Raw genomic sequence first — 22,371 nt, 5'->3', positions numbered from 1 at the left:
AATTAGAGGCCTGCTAGTATGGATTCTTCAGGCCCTCTGAACCTGATGACAGGGACTTGGATGAAAATCCCAAAGTTCAAGTGTTTTAGGACTTGGGTTCAGAGTCACAGGAGGTGGATATGTATAAAGGGCATTGCTCCCTGAGGATAGAACCCTCTTTGAGTCTTTTTTCTAACTGTATCTTGTGTTCAACAGAGGGCTAACAGACTTGAACTCAACTGCTGCTTCTCTGTATCTGGCTGTGTCCAGATCTGAACTTTAGGCTGGCTTATGGGACTTAGTAATAGTATGTTCCCATAGTTTGAATGGTAGGGGCTTTCAGTCAATCTCTTTATCTTTCTCTAGTTTTGTTCAAGTAGTAAGATTAAATTTAATAACAGTAGGCTACCTTAGAAAAATCTTTAAGGGTGGGCCAATCCAAGACCCAGGATGTGGATCTGGGTGGTAGCTCATCTAGTCAATGAAGATTACTGGGACTGGCCCACCCTAACATCTACCCCATTGGTGACTATAGAGTTTGTGAAGAGACTTGTCCTGTGGAAAAATATCCATAGGATCTCCATGACTCTGGGTAGCAGCATGATATCCAGTAGAAGTTTTGGTAAAATCAGAGATGACAGTGTGCCAGAGGCCTTGATCTAGACCAGTGACTCATTGCAATGAACATGTTGTAGGTGAGGCTCATTGGAATAATGGTATAAAGGCTGACACACTGAAGCACCCAATCCACTAGGATGAATGAAGAGGTGTTGGAAAGACAGAGGAGTAAGGTTGTATGTTATTCTTTGGTTTTAAGTGACTTTTTGAGGGGATTTCTTTGGGGGATACTTTAAGAGGTGAAGGGAGGATATAGAAGGTCTCAGCAATGAACAGGATTGGGGTGCATGGTGTGCAATTCTCAAATAACAAAGAATCATGTTAAAATAATTAGTGAAATCTTAAGATTTCTAAAACATCTTGTGCAAGTCTTCAAGTTGCCATGGACACTAGGGAACTTTCATGGCATATAGAAGTGTTTCACAGGGAGATGAGGCTCATCTGGACTTCAGTGACCCTAGTAGGTTTGTGTGTTAGGAGCCTAGAACAGGCTTCCCTTTAGATGGCTCCTTTTACTAAGGATTGTACTAGAAAATGCACTTATAGCCCAGGGAGGGGGAAGCTAAGTAGCCAAAATCCCTACAATCCCGAAGTGTGCTTGTTCTTAAAAGTTCTGCCCAATGCCTATGGATGTTGAGGTGGCTCTGGGCATGGGGAGAGCTCCCCTGCTGAAGAGCTGACCGCTGAATAAGAAGCTCAGACATTTGACAGAACCTCCTGTCAGGGTTTTCACTGTACAGCCAGGAGTCACAAGTACACACCAGCAATGCAGAAGCAGAGCCGGAATGGGTCACACTCCAGATGAGGCCACTGTGCAAGGTCACTGCTTGGTCCTAGGTCCTCAGCTCCAAAGCTAAGGATCGGAGGAGACAGTGTGAGAATTAGGGGACAAGAATTGCAGATACCAAGACTATGGCCTCCTTGGTCTCTAAAAGATCTGCCCACCCACTGGGAGCCTTTCTCACCCTGAAGCATGAAGTTCTGTTCAGTCTGCAGTGATGTTGTGAAGAAGGATTTTGGCCACTGCCCACCCTTTCTTGGACCAAACTTCTTTCCTTGCCACTAGCTATTTGCTCCTTAGTGACTCTGAAGGGCAGGTCATCAGACTCTTATTGTGACAGAGCTCATGTTATAGAAATAGTACTTGGTAATAATGGGAGTGTTTAGCTACCATGGTGAGATCCTGGTTCCCAATCTCGTGTGTTTATGAGTGCCTGTAAGCTTGCGTGTAAGTCCTCCAAGAAGATGGAGGTATATAGACTGTCTGATAGATGATAATTGAGGCAGAGGTTCCATATGGGACATATGAAGAATCCTGCCATTATTTCCTCTCCATTCACTGAAGCAGAGCCTGTCAGTGCTATTCAGGCTGCCCCTCTGTCTTTTGTCTACCAACCATCTTCCACAGAAACTGAAAATTTAATGCATAGAAATTTTGGGAGGCCATCTCCCACCTTTTGCAGGGTTCCTATGAGGAGGAGAGGAATAAGGAATTTGTAGATAGAAAGATAGCAGAGATGAGACAGAAGCATAGATAGCTTCGGGAGGACCTGGATCACAATCTACCAGCCCCTCTGTCTCTTCAAAAGAGCTTTTTATAACAATGCCAAGTGGCAGAGCAAAACACCTTCTCCTTGCTAGATCAAAGCATACTGCACAGCCAAGTGCAGACCCTTCCAAACACCTAGAAACCAAGCAGGTGATCATGTCATCCGCTTATGCAGCCCTACTGGGTAAAGCAAGCTTAGATCTCATTAGAAAACCTATGTGGGTCTCCACAGCTCCCCCTTAATACTTTAAAGGGCCCTTCAAATCCCTCAGACTCTGTCTGCCTTAAGTAATCTTCAGTTAGTCAAGCCTTATCAGTCATCGAGATACACTTTCAGTTATGCATATTCTGCCTTAGGTTGGCAGCTAGCAAGAATGTTGCCCATCTCTGTCTACCAGCCTCTGGCAGTGGGGAGTACAGAGCTTCTCTTATCTCTAACTTGGGTCTCTACTAATGACTTGCAAGTAGTTGAAACAACCACAGCAATCCCTGGGCTGCCACATTCTCATTTAAATCAACAAACCCTTGATGTAAATGCATCAAACAAACTGCATCAAACTTAGATTTCCTTAGCTTTACCAGATCATGGTTCATTATTATCAATAAATTCACACAATTCTAATATGAACATTACTAGACATATTTACAGCTAACATGAATATTTACTATACATATTTACACTCCTTACAAACTTCCATTCAAAAGCAAACTCTATAGGACTACTTTGCAAACTTTAGCAAACAGAACCATTTACATTTTCTTCCAACCAGACAGTATATGAATTATAAATCACTATAGTTAAAATTGCAGAGTGAACTCAAAACTGTTTCATTTCTGAGGCTTGTAGTTCAGTCAGTTTTGTTATGATCCTTATAGTTCCACTAAGAGTTTGAGATCAGAGGCTAATTCATCAGCAGCTCTAGAGTCTTTGTAACCAATTCTCTTGACCAGGGAATTTGAATGCCACTGGTAGGGGACAGTAACACTCAGGACAAAGCCACTCCCCCTCAGTCACCTTCCCACTGAGTAGTGAGCTCAGCAGAAGATGGTCACCAGCTGAGGACTGCCCCTTAACCCAAAGTCCTAGCAGCTCCACTGAGTGCCACAAAAAAAAAAAAAAAAAATTGCTGAAACTTCACTCTTGGCTACAGCAGCACTTTATTGACAGGGCGAGGGTGGTTGCCATAGTAACTGAGCTGCCTTTCTGCTCAGCTAGTAGGACACAGGAAACCTTGTAAAGGGGCAATACATTAATTTGCCACTAGTAAACAGAAGCAGTATGACTCCAGGCTCTGTTTCATTCCAGCTTTTACCAAATAGTGACAAAACTTTTGTCCCAAACTCCTCATCACCAGTTTGGGGGCCTCCTTAGTCTCTTGCTTTCTCCTAACTGCAGGATGGAATATCAGTATCGGGAACATTGGTTCTGTCAGCAGCTACAGTGTCATCACAGGTGACATTCCTCTATTCCACACATTGCACCAAGTGCTCAGGCAGTCATTAAGCTTCATTTGATAACTGAGGGTACAATTCCCCCTTAATTTTTTTGAAGCTGCATCTTAACACTTCCATTGGCTCTCTCAATGATGTCCTGTCTGTGATAGACTTATTAGCCCAATGTTTCCCTCTTAGATCTCATACACAACCCTGGTTCTTTATTTGCCCTTAAGCTTTTTCCACACCGAAAGCAATTTCCAAGGGTTTGGAATGCTCCCTTGCTTTATAACAGGTCTCAAAGTGGCTTGACAAGTGTGGTATTAGCATTTTAATTGCCTCCTGACAGGCAAGCTTTCATCTATTTCCAGTTGCTGAGAGGTAAGGCTAACAAAGTTTGGGGGAAAAAGGCATTTTGGGCTGAAAAAAGTGTTTTTTAACTCTTTAAGTTGTTTAAAAGGAATTGGAGCATGCATTTGCATGATATTTTCCTGGGTGTCTTGCTACTCAATTATGGGGAACATTTGAAAGCCTTATCTAGTCTAAAAGGGCTTTTTTCACAGTCCATATTTGTACTGAAACTACTGTTTGTGCTGGAGGAGGCTCTGTTCAGAGCCAACTAGAGAGGTCGCTATGACATGATGAAATGGGGGAATTCAGGTTCTTGGTCACATTAGATCCTTCAACACTTGGGCCACTAGAATTCCCAAAATTAGTAGGAAGGTAGTATCTGCTCCCTTGTTCACTGGCCTGGTTGGTCCATTTTAAAATGAACCACTGAAGTGCTATCTATTATCTATAGTTGCTGCCCCTTGAGCAATGGCTATCCCAGTGAGAGACTGCAGCTCTGCTTGTACCAGCAGTATTTCAGCTGCCAGGACCACAGCCTGATGGGATTCTGTTTCCTTAGGTACTGAATCTTTCAAAGCTAAGGGAAACTTGATCTAAATCTAAAGAACTCAGGATTCAATTGGTTTAGGTGGAATTCTGCTCTCAGAGGCTGAATAACAAGTAGCAAACCTTCTCCCTTTGCATCTTCTAAAAATGCCAGCTTCTTTCTCTCAGCTCCCAATTAAAAAACCTTTGCTACAGGTGGTTCCTCCTTACCACTTCCTGTCAACTGCTTGCTGACTCAGCCTCCTGCAAGCAGGTCAGTTTTATTTCATCAAAAACATTTATTTGTGAACAAAAGCAGTAGGAAAAATGCAGCACTTTAAAATATTCTACAAAACTGAAGGTTGCCATTCAAGTCAGATGGTTTTCATAATCTACAGTGCTTCAAACAGTAGACATGAATGGCTCATTCTTTATACACTAAACAGTTCTCCAGCACATAGTAGCTTGGTGTTCCCCAAATAACACTTGGTATTGATACCATAGAAGGAAACAGCCACAGCAGACAGATCAAAGTCTCATCTGATATCTCTCACCTTGGCTGCCCACTGCCAGCAGACGTTCATTGGTTCTATGTTCAATTAGCTATGAGTTATCCTCTATTCTTTGGTTTTTGTTAGTGGATAGAAATGCTCATAGAACTCAGGATTTCAAATGGCATGTGCAACAAGTGGGTAAAAAAAATTAAGTGAAACCACTGGGCATGGGTAGAGTAGATTAGGGCAAGGTGGGTGGGAAGGAACTTCTGTATCCACTCTAAGCACATGAGCCTTGAAGATAATTTCTTATATGCTGCCAAACCTTTTTAAGGTCTTATTGGTATATGTTTAGGTACAGGCACTTGATCTCAGGTACTCTGAGAGGCCAGAGACTTGTGGTCTGCCTAGAGCTTGAGTAATAGGGGGTATAAGCCACATGCTCTAGGAACCAGGAGCCTAACTTGGGTCCTCTACATGAGTACTGTGTTCTCTGAACTTTTGAGCCACTTATCCACTCCTATCATAGGAACTTCCTAATGTAGGCATGAAGGATCACAGCACTGGCCACTGACAATTCCCTTGTTCTCTCTTCTGGGGTTCTGGGTGTGGGGCTCAAAGTCCCAACCTTCTAATCATGCTTCTTTTCTTCCATGACCAGTCCACATCTTGAAGCTGTCCAGCCATCTCACTAGCATCTATGACAGCTCCTTCTTCTTAGGAAGAACCTAATATTGTACACTAGTGCAGCTATGGGATAGCATAATACAAGTGATATTGAGAAATCTACAGCAGTATGACTCCTTCCTATTGAGGTTTTTCCCTAGAAGTACCTCATAGATCATCTTTTTTATGTATCCACCAACAAGCCTATATGCTTCAAGACAACCCTTTTCACACTTGTGGGGCAGGTCTTTCATGAAATAGCCATCTCCTAAGAGCCATCTCCATACATCTCATTGTTGCTAACTTTCACAGTCACCCTAAATAGCCCTTCAGAGACTCAGATCTGAGGAAGGTATGCAGAAGCTGTGCTGAGGTTAAACCAAGTCATATGTGACAAGGTCAAAATCAGACCAAGAATTTTCTTGAACATAAGTGCTAAAGAACACTCATCTTCTTGTTCATGTTTTGATCCTTGAGGTGTTCCTGATTGACCTCACAGTGACCTCTTCTGGAATGTATGCTCACATAGAGGTGGCCTAGCTGGACCCATGCCCTGTTACTGTCCATCAGTGGATAGACATCAGGGACATATTTTCAAAATCACTAAAAGGTCAGAATTGACTCTTGGTCCAATCCCACTCTATTCTTGGTTGTGTTGTCACGGCTCATACTTATGTGGGAGCTTGTAGCATACCTGGAAGGGTCTCAACAGGGTCCTGTATTGGGTTGGACTTCCCAGAGTTCTGTCCTTTGACATGGGCAGTCCCCAGGAATGCGGAAGGGAGAGAAAGGCTAAGGATGCTGTCACCAGTGTCCCTGCTATAGTTCAGATCTGCTGTGTCACTGGCCTTGGTGTTTCTAATTCTACATCATTGTCTTTGAATCAAGTATATCATCCTTCTACTTTACCATCGGTGTGTAAGTGCTGAATTGCATTACATTTTTAAAGTTCTTATTTCAGTTTTTAGACAAGATCTGTTTACATATCTGTTGCTGTCCTGCTGGAACTCAACTTTGCTGGTGCATGCTACCTCAAACTCAGATCTGCTTGCCTCAACCTCATAAGTGCTGCTATTATATTCATGCTCTACCATGCCCAGCTAGTGATAAAAAGTGTTGTTGTACTTAAACTTACAGAAAAAGTTTAACCATCTTCTATTGTCATTCATAGCAATTGACAAGACAGCCCAGGTGAGATAGCACACCTGGCTTCTAAATGAGCTTCTCAATACTCAGGAGCAAGGAGTACAGCCAGAATCTAGAGGCCCTCTTGAACTACACACAGAAACATTGTCCTAAAAGAGCTATACATTTGTATATATTGCAAATACTCAATCCAAAATTAACTTGGAAATAAAGTCCTTCAGATTTTGGACACCAGAGTTAGAAATTCAGTCACCAACTGTAGCCACAGTACTCTGGTGACCAAAGCAAGCAGTTTAATGAACATTACTGGCCAGCCTGGGCTACATAGTTAGTCTCCAATTCAGCAAAGTGGATGTGGTGGCAAGTACCTGTAATCCCTATACTCTGCAACAGGAAGGCATGTGTGTCGGGTGCTTAGGACAGCCCCTCTTTTAATAAAACAATTGTGCATAGACTGAGGCTTAATTTTACTAAGTTGCCATGTGGACAAACCACTGAACTCCAGTTGTGAGTGGCAAAACCACTCCCATCTGAAGACCCCAGGCCAAGAGCAGGAAGAGCTCTGGGCAGTGGCATTTGTGGGAATGATACCAGTGTCCTGCCACTCCACAAAGCCACAGGCTTGATGTCATGCCTTGTGCCTAAAAATGGACCAGCCACTGCCTCAACAGGTCAAACATTTGCCATCAATGTGATGAACTAGCATGGAGGTCTTTAGAATTCTGAGACCATAAGGTCATCTTAGATCACTAAGCCAGAAAAGCTTTCAGAACCTGAGGGATACTAATGAATGATGCATGTGCTTATTGGAAGAGGTTTGTCTTGCTGAAAAGGACTGAAGGATGATTGTGCTGGGCCGATAGCTTGATACTTGCCAAGGTAGCTGATCAGTAGTGAAGACCTCTCCTCCAGGGCTATAGCTCTAATTGCCTGAGTTTGTGGAACTCATTTTAGTTTTAAAAGCCATCCTAGCGGCTCAGGCGGAGGAGCAGCCTCTACCCCTGGTGAGTAACTTATAAATAGTACCTGATGTGGGGCTTTGGAAGGGAGGAGAGCAATTTTAGGGGCCTCATCCAGATGCTTCCTACCATGAAAGGTGATTGTTACAAAGGATAGGTAAACCAGCAAGAGGTGGTTCATCAGTGGCCACACCTTGGTCAAGTTTCTATTGTTCAATTCCTATAGGTCCAAAAGCTTTTTGGCTTGGCCAGCATTAGGGTTGCCTTCCCAATTAAGGATTTGGATGAGGAAAATGTTCCTAGAATATGATGACAATATTAAGAAGGCCATAGTTCCTTGTCACCTAGCTTCCACACTCATTGTATCAAGGGAATCTCTGCCATGTCAGCCCTTTTGATACCAGTGGCAGCTCAGGCTCTTCATCAGACAGCCTATCTGAAGTGAGCATGTGCCTCTTCTCTGTATGCAGTTACAAATATTCCCTCACCCTTCCATAAGAACTTATGGTATTTGTTAGGACAAGGCTTTCCTCAGTGGGTCAATGTCTCTTCCCAATTTCCACTGACTTATCCATGGAAACTGGGTTGTTGAGCCCTAACAGACATCCAAGGAAGTGCTTTACAATGTGTGTCTAGGATAAGTATTAGTAAGCCAAAGCAAGAGACCCATAATAAATCCTTTGTGCTCAGCTTGCTCTATCCTTGTATGGGAGGTTCAAGGCCCTGCTTTTATATAATTTACTTTCCTAAGGCTATAATAAAACAGCACAATAGAGCAATTGTCTAGAGTTTATCTTAGCTTATAGTTCAAGGGGTTAAAATCCATGAGAGAAGGCAGGCAGAGCAGAAATCTGGGAGTTTTTGAAGCCTCAACCTTCCAGCAAGGCTGTACCTCCTAACCTACTCAAACATCCCTATCAACTGAGGACTAAGTATTGAATGCCTGACACATAGGAGACATCTTATCTAAATCACTACACTGCTTTTATGTGCATTGACTAGGTCCTGAAGTTCTCTGGGGAACTGCTTTTCCCACCACAAATCCTTCATTCCACACATGGTGAACAGACTGTTACCTGCTTTTAATCCTGCATTTAGAGACAATCTGAGAGAAGACATAGTGATTCAGATTAGTAAGGAGCACCAAATACTGGTCTATTTCCCTAAATCTGAAGATCCACATGGACATGATGTAGGAAAATCCCTTCAAATACAATCTCTGACTGACCTATTGTAGGTATAGTACTCTTGTCAAGTTGATTAATAGCTGCCCAAGAGGTGAATGTTCACAAAGTTCGATGGTTATCCAATATCATCTTGAAACACTGTAAATAGGTTTAAAAAAAAAATGCCCAATGGATTAATAAAACACACTGTGTGTGTGTGTGTGTGTGTGTGTGTGTGTGTTGTACATGCATGCACATGCATGTGTGTGCACTTGTGATGAAGTCTCCAGAGAGATCAGTTATTATGCCAGAGCCCTTATGATCTATCTAACTGTATGGTATAATTGGGAGGTGGTTAACAACAGGAGGGGCCTGTCCAGAGGAGCCGGGTGCCGACGGCGTGCCCGCGCTTGCTGACTGACTGTATACTAGAGGGGCCTGTCCAGAGGAGCAGGGGGCTGAGGGCGTGCCTTTTGCCGATGTCGTGAGTGCCCTTTGCCAGCATGTGTGCCCTTGCTGACTGACTGTATACTAGAGGGGCCTGTCCAGAGCAGCAGGGGGCTGAGGTTGTGCCCTTGCAGATGATATCCTGCCCAGATTTCTTCCTCTGTTCATTTCTCTTCTCTCCAACCACCATCATATAAATTGCTCCCCTCTGAGGATGTTCTGAACTTTTCTGGGAGTTTTCCTGACTTAGGATTTGGAATATGACCAGAGATCAGGTGGCACCTATTTAAGAAATCCCAAGGTAGGTGAGGTACAGACACTGCCCCAACTCCACTCCTCTCTCCTGTCACTTATATGCCTTGATCCCTGTGAGCAGTAGCAGCTGACTGGGGTAGTCATCCATGAAAGGATGAACAGCGCTGGTTGGTCGGCAGAAGAATCACGGGCCATGGTTACCAGAGTTAGAATGGGCTTTATTAGAAAGACGAGATAGGAGGGAGAGAGCGTGGGGTCCAGGATGTAGTCGCCTGCTGATGATGTAAGGTGCCAAACAAGACCCCGAGCTGAGCATGTACAAAATCCTAACAATCCATCCCTGGAGCAGACTGCTCCTCAAGCCCTCTGCAGGTCCTAGGCTGAGGAGGACTGCAGAGCTGTTCATCTGAACATGGGGTTTGAGCATTCTGTCATGGTAATATTCTTGTGCTCACTTCCTAGGCAGCTCAAGTTTGGCAGCCTAGTCCTTAGATGATGAACTCTCGACAGAGGTCCAGGCCTCTGAACTAGCTGCACCTCAGCCTGTTCATGCTTTATACTTGGCCTAGAGTCTTGGTGGTGCCCATGGAAGAGTTCTTAGGCTCTCCATGATATTTCACCTTCTTGGAAAGTTCTCTAATCTCCGAAAAGATCTAAGCTCTCCATGTAACTCTGTGGCTTTGGTTTGGGTCTTGTGGGGACATTTGAGTCCTTGGACACCCCGACCTGTTTCAGGGTGGCCTTCTCTAAATTAAGACAGGTTTCCATCTAACTGGTTTCTCTTTTGGAAACTTCTAAATATGCTTCTGCTTTCTCTAATCTGGGAGTCTGTATTTCTCAAGACCTTGGTCAGCTCCCTAGTAGTGTTCTGGGGATTTTGTGAAAATGTGAGGTACTGTCGGAGTCCAGCTCCAGATGAGGGCAGGGTCTGAAGATGGGTGGATGCAAGAGCGGCGATGGAGGAATCAGACACGGGACATTTCTTAATTTTGTTTTGGGAGAGATGGACAGAAAGGAAGTGCATCTAGGAATGGCTTGTCCTACTCTGACAACCTATATCTCTCATAGGCTTTATTTATACAGAATTTAGTAAGTAGGGATACATTCATGATGTTCCAAAACATAGATCATATCATTTTTGTTCTTGGACATGTGTTTTACCTTTTTTTTTTTTTTTTTGCTCATCTTTTAGTCATCATTAATGAACTATGACAAAACAGAGTTATCATTTCCAATCATTTTCCCTCAGGTTTTGACATCACTAATAAACAGTTATCATTCTTACCCATTAACCCCATAACCCAGTTTTTGAGAAACTAGAGGCATATGACAGCCTGTTCTCAGGCTAGTAGCTTTGGTTGCTTCAAGGACACTAGACCAAAACAAAATGTTCAAGTTACCCTGGGCATTTTGCCATGTCTCAGGCAGTATATTACTGAATCTTAGTGGTGAGAGTGCTCAGGGAAAATCCTCAGGCTAAAGCTGCTACAGTTTTTATTCAAATCCTGGCATAATACAATGTTTATATTTTATATCTTTATAGAATTTGGCATTCTGTTGTTCCTTGACATTATAGTAGCTCTAACTTGTAAGAGAGGGAAGTCCTGACTTCTTATACTTTTATCATCTTTCCATTCTGTACTTTGCTTATCAATATGTCTCTGTGTGGGGCAGAGTTGTATGCCACATAATTGTCGGAGTGTACAGTGGGAAGAGCCTTGTAATCTCAACTGCAGACAATCCCTCTAGCCCACTGAATCTTGTTGACCTTTTTAATTTTACTTTGTTTTGAATTTTTTGTTCCAGTGTAAGTACAGGGACAGATGTTTCAAGAATGTCTCATAGCCTCATAAAGAGACCTCTGGTGGCTTCTTTATGTGTCACGACCTTCAAGGTGTAAGGAAGACCTTCAAGTAGATAAGGATATCTCCCTCAAAGTGTGTGTATGGGGCGGGGGAGGGATAGTATGTTCAGGACTTGCCTGGATAAGCTTAGAAGCAGCATTCCTGGGAGAAGGCATAAATGATTCATAAGGAATTGTCCATCAATCCAACATCCTCAAATTGTACAAATATTAAAAGTACCCCAAGTATGTAACAGGTGGAAATGAAAACCAAAGGTGGCATGGTAGCCATCATGTGGCTCAGCTTTTCTGGATCTCTGTCAGGAAGCTGTGCTGGCTTTATGACTTCTGACATTTCATTCAGATATGGCCATGCCAGGGTACATTTTGGGTGTGCCACACCTCTCTCCATAAATGCAAAGAGCAGTCATGACCTTTGGATGAAATGAAGGTGCTTCTCACAGTTCATGCTTTTGTGGGATCTTCAGCATCACCTTGCTGGATTTGGTAACTTCCTCAAGTTGTGAGAAATTTCTCTCAGAGTTAGTCTTGAAAGACAATTTAGACTTTCAGTTTTCCTAGAAAACTGAGCAATCTCCTTCCCCATAGTCTGGATGTGCCTGGGACATTGCAAATGTGATTGTAGGACACCAGATCTCTCTCACTGGGTGCAATCGTGATCTCAGGCTCTAGTGAAGCAATGTGTTCTGTGTTGTGTGAATGGCTGAGTCTTTTGACTGTATTTTGATGGAGCCTGAAAGAGATCTGCACTTGGGCTATACTATATACAATTTCGTGTGGATTAAAACTGTTCTGATCATCTAGTAACTGGACTGGAAAAAAGATAACTTATTTCATCAGTAGCCATGTACCACATGTAGCCTTTCTGATGATGCATTTGTCTTTGAATGATTAGTGCTCCTGTAAGCCTCAAACTCCCTGGTTCGCCAAGCTAGAGTGGGTAGAATGGCTTCTTTGGCCTGTCCTCAGTGCTCTAGCTAATGCAAATAAATGTGACTCTCTAGAGTAATATAAACAGCCAGGTACTCAAAAGCACAGGATCTCTGACCAGTTGGAGAAGTGATTTAATCTTCAAAACCCCTCCTTTCCATTTGATATCTCAAGCTACTTCTGTCATCAAGTGGTCCTATGGAAAATACATTGCAAGGACATTCAAAAGCATGAAACTTCTAAGACTTAACAGCAAAGAGAAAAAGCAAGCCAAGAGCAGGCAAGGAAAGCCTCTAGAAACCAGCACAGAAAGGATGGATAGAGGGCTGTGTAGGAGCAAGCTCAGACTGCAGGGCCATCTGTAAGAAAACCATTGCATTGGCTGCAGAGATGGCTCATCAGTTCAGGGTACTGGCTGCTCTCACAAAGGACTTGGTTTGATTCTTGACATCTACATGGTGGCTCACAACAGGCTGTAAACTCCAGTTCCAGAACATCTGATGCTCTCTTCTGGACCCCATGGGCACTGCAAACATAAGGTGCACAGATAATACAAGCAGGCAAGGCACCCATGCACATAAAATAAAATGTAAAAAATAGATAATGTGATAGCAATCTTGTAGGAAGTTCTGTGAGAAGATTGTCTATAGAGGAAGTCCCTAGAAATTTACCTCCCTCCATCATGAATATACTTTCTATTTCTAGGAGATTGGCGGGTACTCAAATACCATAATTGATTTTAAATATGTTGCCCATGTAAGATATGTTGGCTTATGTGCTTCCCAAAATTCAGCTGAGTTCATTCTGGAAAACAAAGAAAAAAAGCCTCTGTCTGCATTGGTCTCAAGAGATGAGGTCCCCAGGAGTAAGATCTTGTGCTGCTAGGGAAGAGATGGAAAGATCACATATTTCTGATTGGTTTCATAACTAAAACAGATGATGGAAGGTGGAGGCAGTGATATGGTAGTCAGGAGCTTCTCAGAGATGACTTTACATTCTTATTTTTAAGGTTTGGAAATGTGAGGGTCCTAGAAGAGACATCAGATGTGTAGAGTATTGCAAAACGGTCCAGAATCCCCAGCAGGATGCGCTGTGGTGAGAATTTAGTGAGGGAAGTAGGCAGGCACTGCTATGCAGAACCTTGGGTAGATTTTACTGAAAGCCACTAGGAACACTTACAGCAATGGCGCCTTTATTCACTGCTGTGTGGCTCCCAGAGCAACTGATATGTGCAGCGAGGATCAAGGTGCAGCCTTAGAAGCACAGAGGAGTCGAATGAACAGGTTGCTGCGAAGTATGAAGATGAGTCTTCGGGCCTGATGTGGGGTTTTGCTGCTCCAATAGGACAGAAATTAAGGCTTTTTGACAAATTTGTGTTTGTGTATGCAAGGCTTGTGGTGCCTAAAGAGAAATCTACATGTAAATATTGCATGATTTCTTAGGTAAGAATCAGAGGTCTGGGAAAGGTTGTCAAAGCAAGAGGTACTCTTGGGTGATGGATCAGTGACTTGTTGCTGTGATAAAACACCACAACCAAAAGCACCTTGTAGAAGTTTATTTTGCTTACAGTCCTGGAGGGGGGAGCACATGTGAGGGAGAAACTTAGAGCAGCAGGCAGCCAGAGCAGGGAGCTGAATGGTCACATCTTCAGCTGCAAGCAGAAAAGAGCGAACTTCAAGTGGGCGGGGCTATAAACTCAAAGCTTTCTCTCAGTGAGGCACTTCCTCCTGCAAGGTTCCATAACCTCCCCCATCAGCAGCACCTGCTGGGCGTCAGGTGCTCAAACACACACACGAGCGGATGTTTCTCATTCAGAGTAGCACAGGTACCATTTTTAATGCACCCCCTGTTATTTAGGAGATCTTTCCTGGAGCTGAAGGTTAATTCCAAATACACAGGAAATGTTGAACCTGCCACTATATCTAATGATTAGTATTTGAGACTAACATTTGGGCATCTGGTTCCCTTTTCCCATTAGACCCTTTAAGCTTGTGGTTTGACTTGGTGGCAATGGGCTGATGAACGTAGCGAAGTCAAACCAAATTGGATCAACAGCTGCCATTGTTACCAGATGGTTTCAGGGACCATTTCAGGGTGTTAAACACAATATGAAGCGGCTTACTGGTCTAAATGAACAAAGATGTCACAGATGCTAAGGCAACGGACTCAGGAGCGGTTATGGTGGTTAATCTTCACTTTCACTTTGATTGGACTAGAGCCACTTAGATTGAAACACCCTTTGAGAGTACCTGGGAGTGCATTTCCTGAGGATTAAGTGATGGAAAGAGACATACCCTGAATGTGAGCGTCACTGTTGTGTGGACTGGACACTCAGGTAGAATAAGGAGGAAACAGAGCAAGCCAGAGTGGCTACTCTCCATTCTCTGCTTCCTTGGCCCATCCTGTAAACTGAGTGGTTTCACTTGCTTCCCATCATAATGAGCAGGACCTTCAAACTTTAATCCACAATAAATCCTGCCCCTAAGCTGTTTATGTCCAGAATCTGTCACAGAAAATTGGTATCAGAAGTGGAGTCGTTGCTGTAACTAAATCTGACCATGTGGCTCTTGGGCTTCTGAAACTAGATTGCAGAAGGAAGTCTGAAGACTCTGGAGATGTGGGCTAGAGAATCCCTACAATGAGGGAAAGGACATTTAGTGGGTAGGTGCAGCAAGAGCTTGGAAACTCTTCAATGCTGATTGAAATTTAGGCAGTTAACTGCTGTATCTGTGGGGTTTCAGGTAGGAATTAGGACTCTTGAATACCATACAAAATATAGACAGATTCTTTGTCAGAATTTTTACTATAAATGGCACTCTAGTACATGCCTTGTTTTTGAGAGGCAGAGTTTAAAGGAGATGGAGGAAAGTTCAAGGCAGACATTCGAGACTGATAGAGTTGGAGTCATGGGGGTTTCCACCCAAGATTCCAAAAGAAAGCTCGGGATGCCAGACAATGTATAGTAGGGTCAGATTTCCATGTGTGATGCATGAGGAATGAGCTGAAACCTAAGCTATAGTAGAGAGCCCGGGATGGGAGATGGCTGCTTTTCTCAGTGGACATTCCACATTGCTGCTAAGTAGTGGAGTCACCAAGAGAGGCTCTAATGGCATGCCCATAGGGAAGAAAGGCTGCCCGAGCTCGTTGGAACTCAAATGTTGGAACACATACCTCTAAAGTACAGGCATGAACACTATAGGATTGTTTGCCCTGCTGGGTTTCAACTTGCTTTGGCCCCATCCCTGTTTTCTATGCCCTCTTCCTCCATTTTGAAAAGCAAATGCTTCTGATACCAATTGTGTATTGGAAGCACATAACTTTCATTTTCCTCATGAGTGCTCAGGTCTGCTTTGGGTCAAGTCAAGGAGACTTTGAACTTAGTCTTAAGAGTTTAGTTTTTCAAAAGTCCATGGGACTCACAATATGAGCTGAACATAAACCTTCTACAAGGTGTTAGGGCAAAATATCCCTGGTCAAGGAAATGGTTGGGTGTCAAATTGATAAGGGTGGGCTTGTGATGGTTGGTCATTGTCAACTAGATCACAGGCAACTTACGTTATTAAGGCATATCTATGTCTGAGCACTTCAAGAGGATTAATAAGGGAGCTTGCTCTTCCTGAATATGAGTACACCATCTTAATGGCTATCGGTTTAATGGAATAAAAGGAAAGAAATCTAGAGAGTATGGGTATTACCCTTTCTGTGCTTCCTGACCTATAATGTCGACTGAACTAGTCCACTATGGTGGATTGATACCTTTGCAACCGTGAACCAAAATGAAGCCTTCCTCTCGAGTCGTCTGTGACTCTCCTGATAATTGTGGAGAAAGCAGCAGGACTTTGGCCAGAACACTGTCTACAGGCCAGGCTGAGGAGGGTTCTGTGCATGGATAACAGGTCAGGTTTTCCTTCTGCTGCACCTTTCCTGTGAAATGTGGGCCACACTGATGGCACACCTCCCCAGTGATGCCCTACTTGTGTGGCAAGTAGCACGGCGGTGTTACATGGAGGTAGTAAAGCCAGCCATGTCCTTATTATGTCCTTGCAGGTTGGAAGGATCCACATCTCGAGCACTACCATTCCTGCCCTGTAATAACCACTGGGGAAGCATCCTGGACACACTTCAAGGCCAGAATTCATTTCTTTCCTGTGTACCACTATACATTATACATTTCCTGTGTATACTATACATAGGTATAGGGTAGAGCTGAGTTAGCCAGCAAGTACTGAGATTAGCAGAATGCATAGAGACCATGAGTCAAGGATGAGGGCTCATGCCATGGGTAATCAGTGTAAATGACAATATATTGGCTTCCTGGCCAATTGGAGCAGAAGAGAAGGTTGGGCATACCATTAGCCCTTTGGTGTGTGGCTTCCAAAGAGCAGGTAGCTAGCTGCTTGTGCTTTGAGCACAGGATTTTGGAGGATGACCAAGACTCAGCCACTTGTTTTTATTTTTAATTATTTTGAGTATCACATAATTTAATAAAGCAATGGAAGGGTTTTTCTGGAAGATAATTTATCAGATGCTGCTATAATTTAATTACTAGGTAAAGATTTGACAACTTCAATGTATTTCTTGGGGTTCTCTAGAGTGGGGTTTCTGAGGTACAACCAGACATGAATCTAGCACAATAATGAACAAGTTCATTCTTTCTGATATTATCTGGGGGGAGAAAAAGGAAGTTAATATTTTTATTATTTGGGAATTTCATACAATGCACCCCGATCACACACACTTCCCATTTCTTCCAGGCCCACCCTTGCATTCCCCTCCAAAGGAAACAAAACAAAAACACCAAGTCTAATTTGTGTGCCCATATACTTATCAGAGCATGGTGAGACTCCCAGTGGGCAGCCCCTTAAAACTGAGTCCTTCTCCATCCCACCCTATTCCCCAGCAGAAACTAACTGTGAAGAGCATCTTTATCACGATTTTAAAGGTCCCCCTTTAATTGCTTCCTATCTGTTTCTTCTTGCAAGGAGGAGCGGGTGGCACAGAAACCTTCAGTGTCTTTCTCATGAGTCTGCAGTCATTGATACCACTGCAAAAGAAGCTTCCTTACCCACAGCAGCTGGCTGCTGCATGGATCATGGACTTCCAGCAGCTGGTAGCAGCATGGGTCATAGACTTCCACATGGCTTCTGACAGCAGCACACATCATGGACATCAACATGGTCTCTGGAGACAGCATGGACCACAGAAGTCTTTTGAGGAGACTTAATCCAGAAAATGAACCATTCTTCATCTTGGATATCTTGTTGCTCGGAGCCAAGGCAATCGTGTGGTTGCACAGCATGCCCTGGGGCAGAACCTGTGCACGTTCCAGGCAGCTGTACACCACCACCCTGCCCTCAGCACCACCCGTCCTTCCCAGTCCACTGGGCATGATCATTATTTGCAGCCTTTGGGCAGCACCACAACTCTGTGCTCCCCTTTCCCCAGGGGCTCCATGCCACGGGCCTGGCCTTTTAGGCTAAGCAGTGGCACCATCCTAGCAAGTGGTGACAAGGCTAGGTGGGTCCCATGGTGTCCCAAAACTGCTGGTGGATCAAGGACCAGCCCTACTTGGCAATGAACTGCTCCTTTGTCCACGGCAGCCACACTCACATCTCTACCACAAGAATTCTGCCATCTTTCCCATCTCACTATCACACATTCATTTATTAAAGTGGTGTTGCAATCTGCTGTGTGTCACACAGTATATTTATCTCCAACAGCATTACATGCAAATACACATTACAATGAACTATTGATCTGGTTTAAGGTTTCTGAAACATAAATACTGGACTATCACTGGGACTCATCTTGGATATCCTGTCAGGGTGGTCATGTGGCTAGGCAGGGAAGTTGGGGAGCAGGATCTATGAGAGCTCCAGGCCACTGCACACTACCCTGCCTTGGGCTGCCCCTCTTCTGCTCCAGGCACAGACCACTTAGAGCCTGTGGGCAACACTCTCCTCCCCTCAGCAGGGCGAGCTGCAAAGCTGCGGCAGCAGTGGCAATTCCATGCCATGGGCCAGGCCTGCAAGCAGCGGGTGACCTGAGCCTCCAGGTGGCAGAAGACCTGTCCTCCTTGGCAGCAACATGCTCCTTTGTTGCCTCGGCCACCATGCTCCCACACCCGTCACTCAGGCAGCATCTCCATTTCACCTCTCACCACGTGTGCCGCTCTGTTCCGACATCTTTTTTTTTTCCTCTCAATTTCGTGAAACCACTCTTTAAAAACATCTTCCCAGAAGACCTGCCTTTTTTCAGTTCCAGAGATATGAATGGTGCATTCTCCAGGCTTGTCCTTCCCCACTGTGTCTTCCTGCAAAGCCTCAGTTGGTCTCTCAGGCTCTTGGGAGGGGCCTGATGGGTCCTGGCAGCTGCGGCCATCTTGAGTATACTAATAACTTATGAACAAGTTTGAAGTAAAAACTAAAGGCTTGGGCACATGTTGTGTGACAAACATTTCCTGGGGAGCTTTATTTATTATATATATATATATGCATAAAATATATAAATATATATATATATTCACCATAGAAAGGGAGATGAGAACAGCTCCAAGCATGCATACTGATAAAGTCCGAATTGGTGAGCCAGTGAGTTTTCTTGGGGCCACTTACAGGAATATGGAGAAGGGCCTGTTTCAGCTGCAGAACAGACACAACAGCATCAAAAAGTCCACCCAAGCATGGGCAGCTCAGGAATTCTGGAAAGCTGAATGCTGTGGAATATTTAACTAGGCAAAGATGTTAGATTTGTTTATGCTGTGGAATATTACTTTAACTGTGTAAAGGTGTGTGACATTATTTTTGTGCTGCATTTGTTTAACAATGTAAGGATATGTGATTAATTATGTTTGGATTTATTTCACCTTGTCTGCCCAAGGCACCTGATTGGTCTAATAAAGAGCTGAATGTCCAATAGCTGGGCAGAGAAATGATATAAAGGGCTGGTAAGCACAGAGAATAAATAGGAGAAATCTAGGTTCTCAAAGAATGAGAAAGGGGATTTGAGGAACATGACTGGGGGCAAGAAGCCAGGCAGACATCAGAGGCATTAAAAGTAAGATATACAGAAGGAAAGAAAATAAAAATCGTGATCAGATGTAACCTGTCATTCCACATCAGCGTAATGGTCCTCACCAAGGATTTGATCTTGGGAACTCTCAACCTCTAGCCCTACCTTGTTGTTTGATGGCCCTAGTTTCATCTCTACCAGGTATTCCATTGTAGCTGAGGACCAGCTCCGAGTACTCCTGTATCTAAATCTTCCCAATCTTGTGGAATAATTCTGTTCTGCGTGGACCATGAATTTAACACCTACTTCACAAAAGGTACATACCATATGAAAGTATTGCTTCCTTAAATATCTTCATCTAACATTCTATAGGATCCCAGTTAACTTCTGAATAGCCTTGGGGGATCCCTATTTGGCAGTCATTCTTGATTGTAACTGGATAAATTAAGGTTGGCTTTCTAATAACCTTGGCCACTCCTCTTCGATTTCGCAATGCAATGGTGTGCTAACTTCTGCTCAAACTCTTCTGTCTCTGAATATTTTTTTAGTTTCATTAATCTAAGGATTTTATCAGTCAATTTTTTGTATTTGACACCAATATCAAACAGCTTTTAGGGATAAAACATGAATTACTAAAATAATGATTATAATTGGCATTGTTAATCCTAGCTAAGTTGATTATCTCTTCAATTAATTGTTCATTTTCAAACCATTTGTGGAACTATACAGAGACTTAACTCCCTGCATCGTATTTCCCATTTTTAACAGAAGGAAAGGCCCCTTTTAAAAACTAATTCTTTCCAGTTTTCTTATCAGATCTGCTGACAATGACAGTGAAGTGTGAGGCTGGCTGTTGCCGCCAGCCCGGCCAGGCGGAGAACACAGGCAGAGGAGAGCACAGGCAGAGGAGAGCACAGGCAGAGGAGAGCACAGGCAGAGGAGAGCACAGGCAGAGGAGAGCACAGGCAGAGGAGAGCACAGGCAGAGGAGAGCACAGGCAGAGGAGAGCACAGGCAGAGGAGAACACAGGCAGAGGAGAACACAGGCAGTACACAGCCTGGCTGAGCGCAGCTGTGGCTGTAAGCTGAGAGTGTGTAGCTGTCACAGCAACAAAAGCCCAAGTGGGTGTTGAGGTGGCTGACCTGGTGTGGCAGTGGCCCAGAGAAGGGGGTCCAGGGGAAACCCCCAACCCACGGGAAAAAGGAGCCAGCCATCTGAAAAGCAGACACCGGGAACATGCATAAGAAGCATGTGTGATGGGAGCTGCCTAGAGGCAGAGCCAGCCAGTCATGGGTGGCGAACCCTGTTTGGAGCCCAGGCACCTCTGGAGTTTGAGCAGCAGCTAGAGGCTGTTGTAGAGAGGCTACAACAGGAAAATCCCAGACTCACAGTTTGGGGCAAGAAAGGAAAAGCCAACCAGAGCTGGAAGGTGTGTCTCTGGGGGCTGCAAAGCCAGGCATATCTTGATTTTGGGCCCTAAGTTGGACACCAGATGATGTATTCATCTAATTATTCTTTATCATTAAAAAAACCTAGAGTAAGAACCTTAATGATCAGAGAAGCAGCAGATCAGCCACCAATGACCTCCTATCTCTTCCATTCCTTCATCCAAAAGGACTGAAATCCTCTCAGTCCCGCCTTACTACTTCCTGTCTTCTACCTGTCCTCTGTCCTCCAAAACCTCGATGGTTAATTTTGGTCAGCTAATGGCTAGCTCTGCCCTCTGACTCAAAGCAAACTGTATTGTCAGAATGTGATCAAAATGTCACACAACAGATGTTCACTTGTGTATGTTGGAGGCAGGGGGAGACATGCCCAGCATAAATACTGTGGTGTCTAGGCCATGCTTTAGTCAAAGACTCCAGAGAGATCAGTGACTTTTTGTTTCTGACACAGGGTTTCTCTGTAGCTCTAGCTGGCCTGTACCTTGCTTTGTAGACTAGGTTGGCCTCAAATTCAGAGATCTGCCTCCCAAGAGCTGGAATTAAAGGTATGTGCCACCAGGCCCAGCCTTCCTACTTTTGTTAAGTTGAAAAATGCTTTACTCATGGAGAGATAATGGCTGGGTGGCTTTCCTCCAGGTAATCACGCACCATCCTTGATATGAAAGGACCATGAATTCAAACAGTCTTTGGGTATCATTATGGTTGACTTCAATGTCAACTTGGCACAAACTAGAATTACTTGAGTAAAGTGCCTCATCTGAAGTGTCCTGATTGCCTTGATTGATGTGGGAAGGCCCTCCCCCCACCCTCAACTATGGGCTGCACTTTATGATATCAGCCCAGATAAAAAGAGCATGGCAAAAGGAAGACCATCTTGCTTTTGATCACGTGGACTTCCCTCTGGTCGCTGAGCTGATTTGCCCTGTTGGCACCTTTGCTGGTAGCGGAATGAGCCTTTCTGAGATAGTGTTGTGGAACAGGGGCCAGTGGTTCTCCAGGAACTGCTGAGCTTCTAGCACAATACTGAGACTATTGAGGCACACCCGTCTGTGGACTGTTACTACAGCGGGTTCTTGGCTTCTCTGCTGCGATTTGGCTGCCATTATTTTGAAGGTTACCCCTCTTGTCTTGTCACTCTGCAGAAGACTGACTAAAATAAATTGTACCAAGGGTAGGGTATTGCTGTGACAGATCTGACCATGTTTTTGAGAGGACTTCGGTAGCACTGGAACTTTGGACTGGAAAACAGCTCAGTGCTCAGTGGGCTGTTCTGTGGGAGCTGGGAAGATAATGCTGAGAGCAGTGTGGACAATGGAGGACTGGGGTAGCAGACTTTTTATTTTGGACTACCAACAAGTTCCCAGATCATGACATGGAGACTTGTTATTATGAATGCTCTAATTTTTTTTTTTTTGCTCTTATCTCAATATGTTTATTGAACTTGCCTTGGGACTTTTTACCTTAATGTATGTCCCACGTACCCTGCTTCTTGTGTCTGGCTGGCTAGAGGCTGCCTGGTTTCTGGCCCCAGG

General features: G+C 44.1%; 1 pseudogene; it reads left to right on the top strand.

Moving 5' to 3' along the window:
• Positions 1-18,430, top strand: part of LOC102920708 (charged multivesicular body protein 1B2-like) — a 40,038-nt pseudogene extending 21,608 nt beyond the window's left edge.
• The last annotated feature ends 3,941 nt before the right edge of the window (positions 18,431-22,371 follow it).

The sequence above is a fragment of the Peromyscus maniculatus genome, chromosome 21 (genome assembly GCF_049852395.1).
Source record: "Peromyscus maniculatus bairdii isolate BWxNUB_F1_BW_parent chromosome 21, HU_Pman_BW_mat_3.1, whole genome shotgun sequence".
In the NCBI taxonomy this organism is placed as follows: domain Eukaryota; kingdom Metazoa; phylum Chordata; class Mammalia; order Rodentia; family Cricetidae; genus Peromyscus; species Peromyscus maniculatus.
Note: the sequence above shows the minus strand (reverse complement) of the source record. Positions and strands in the feature narration are given on the sequence as shown.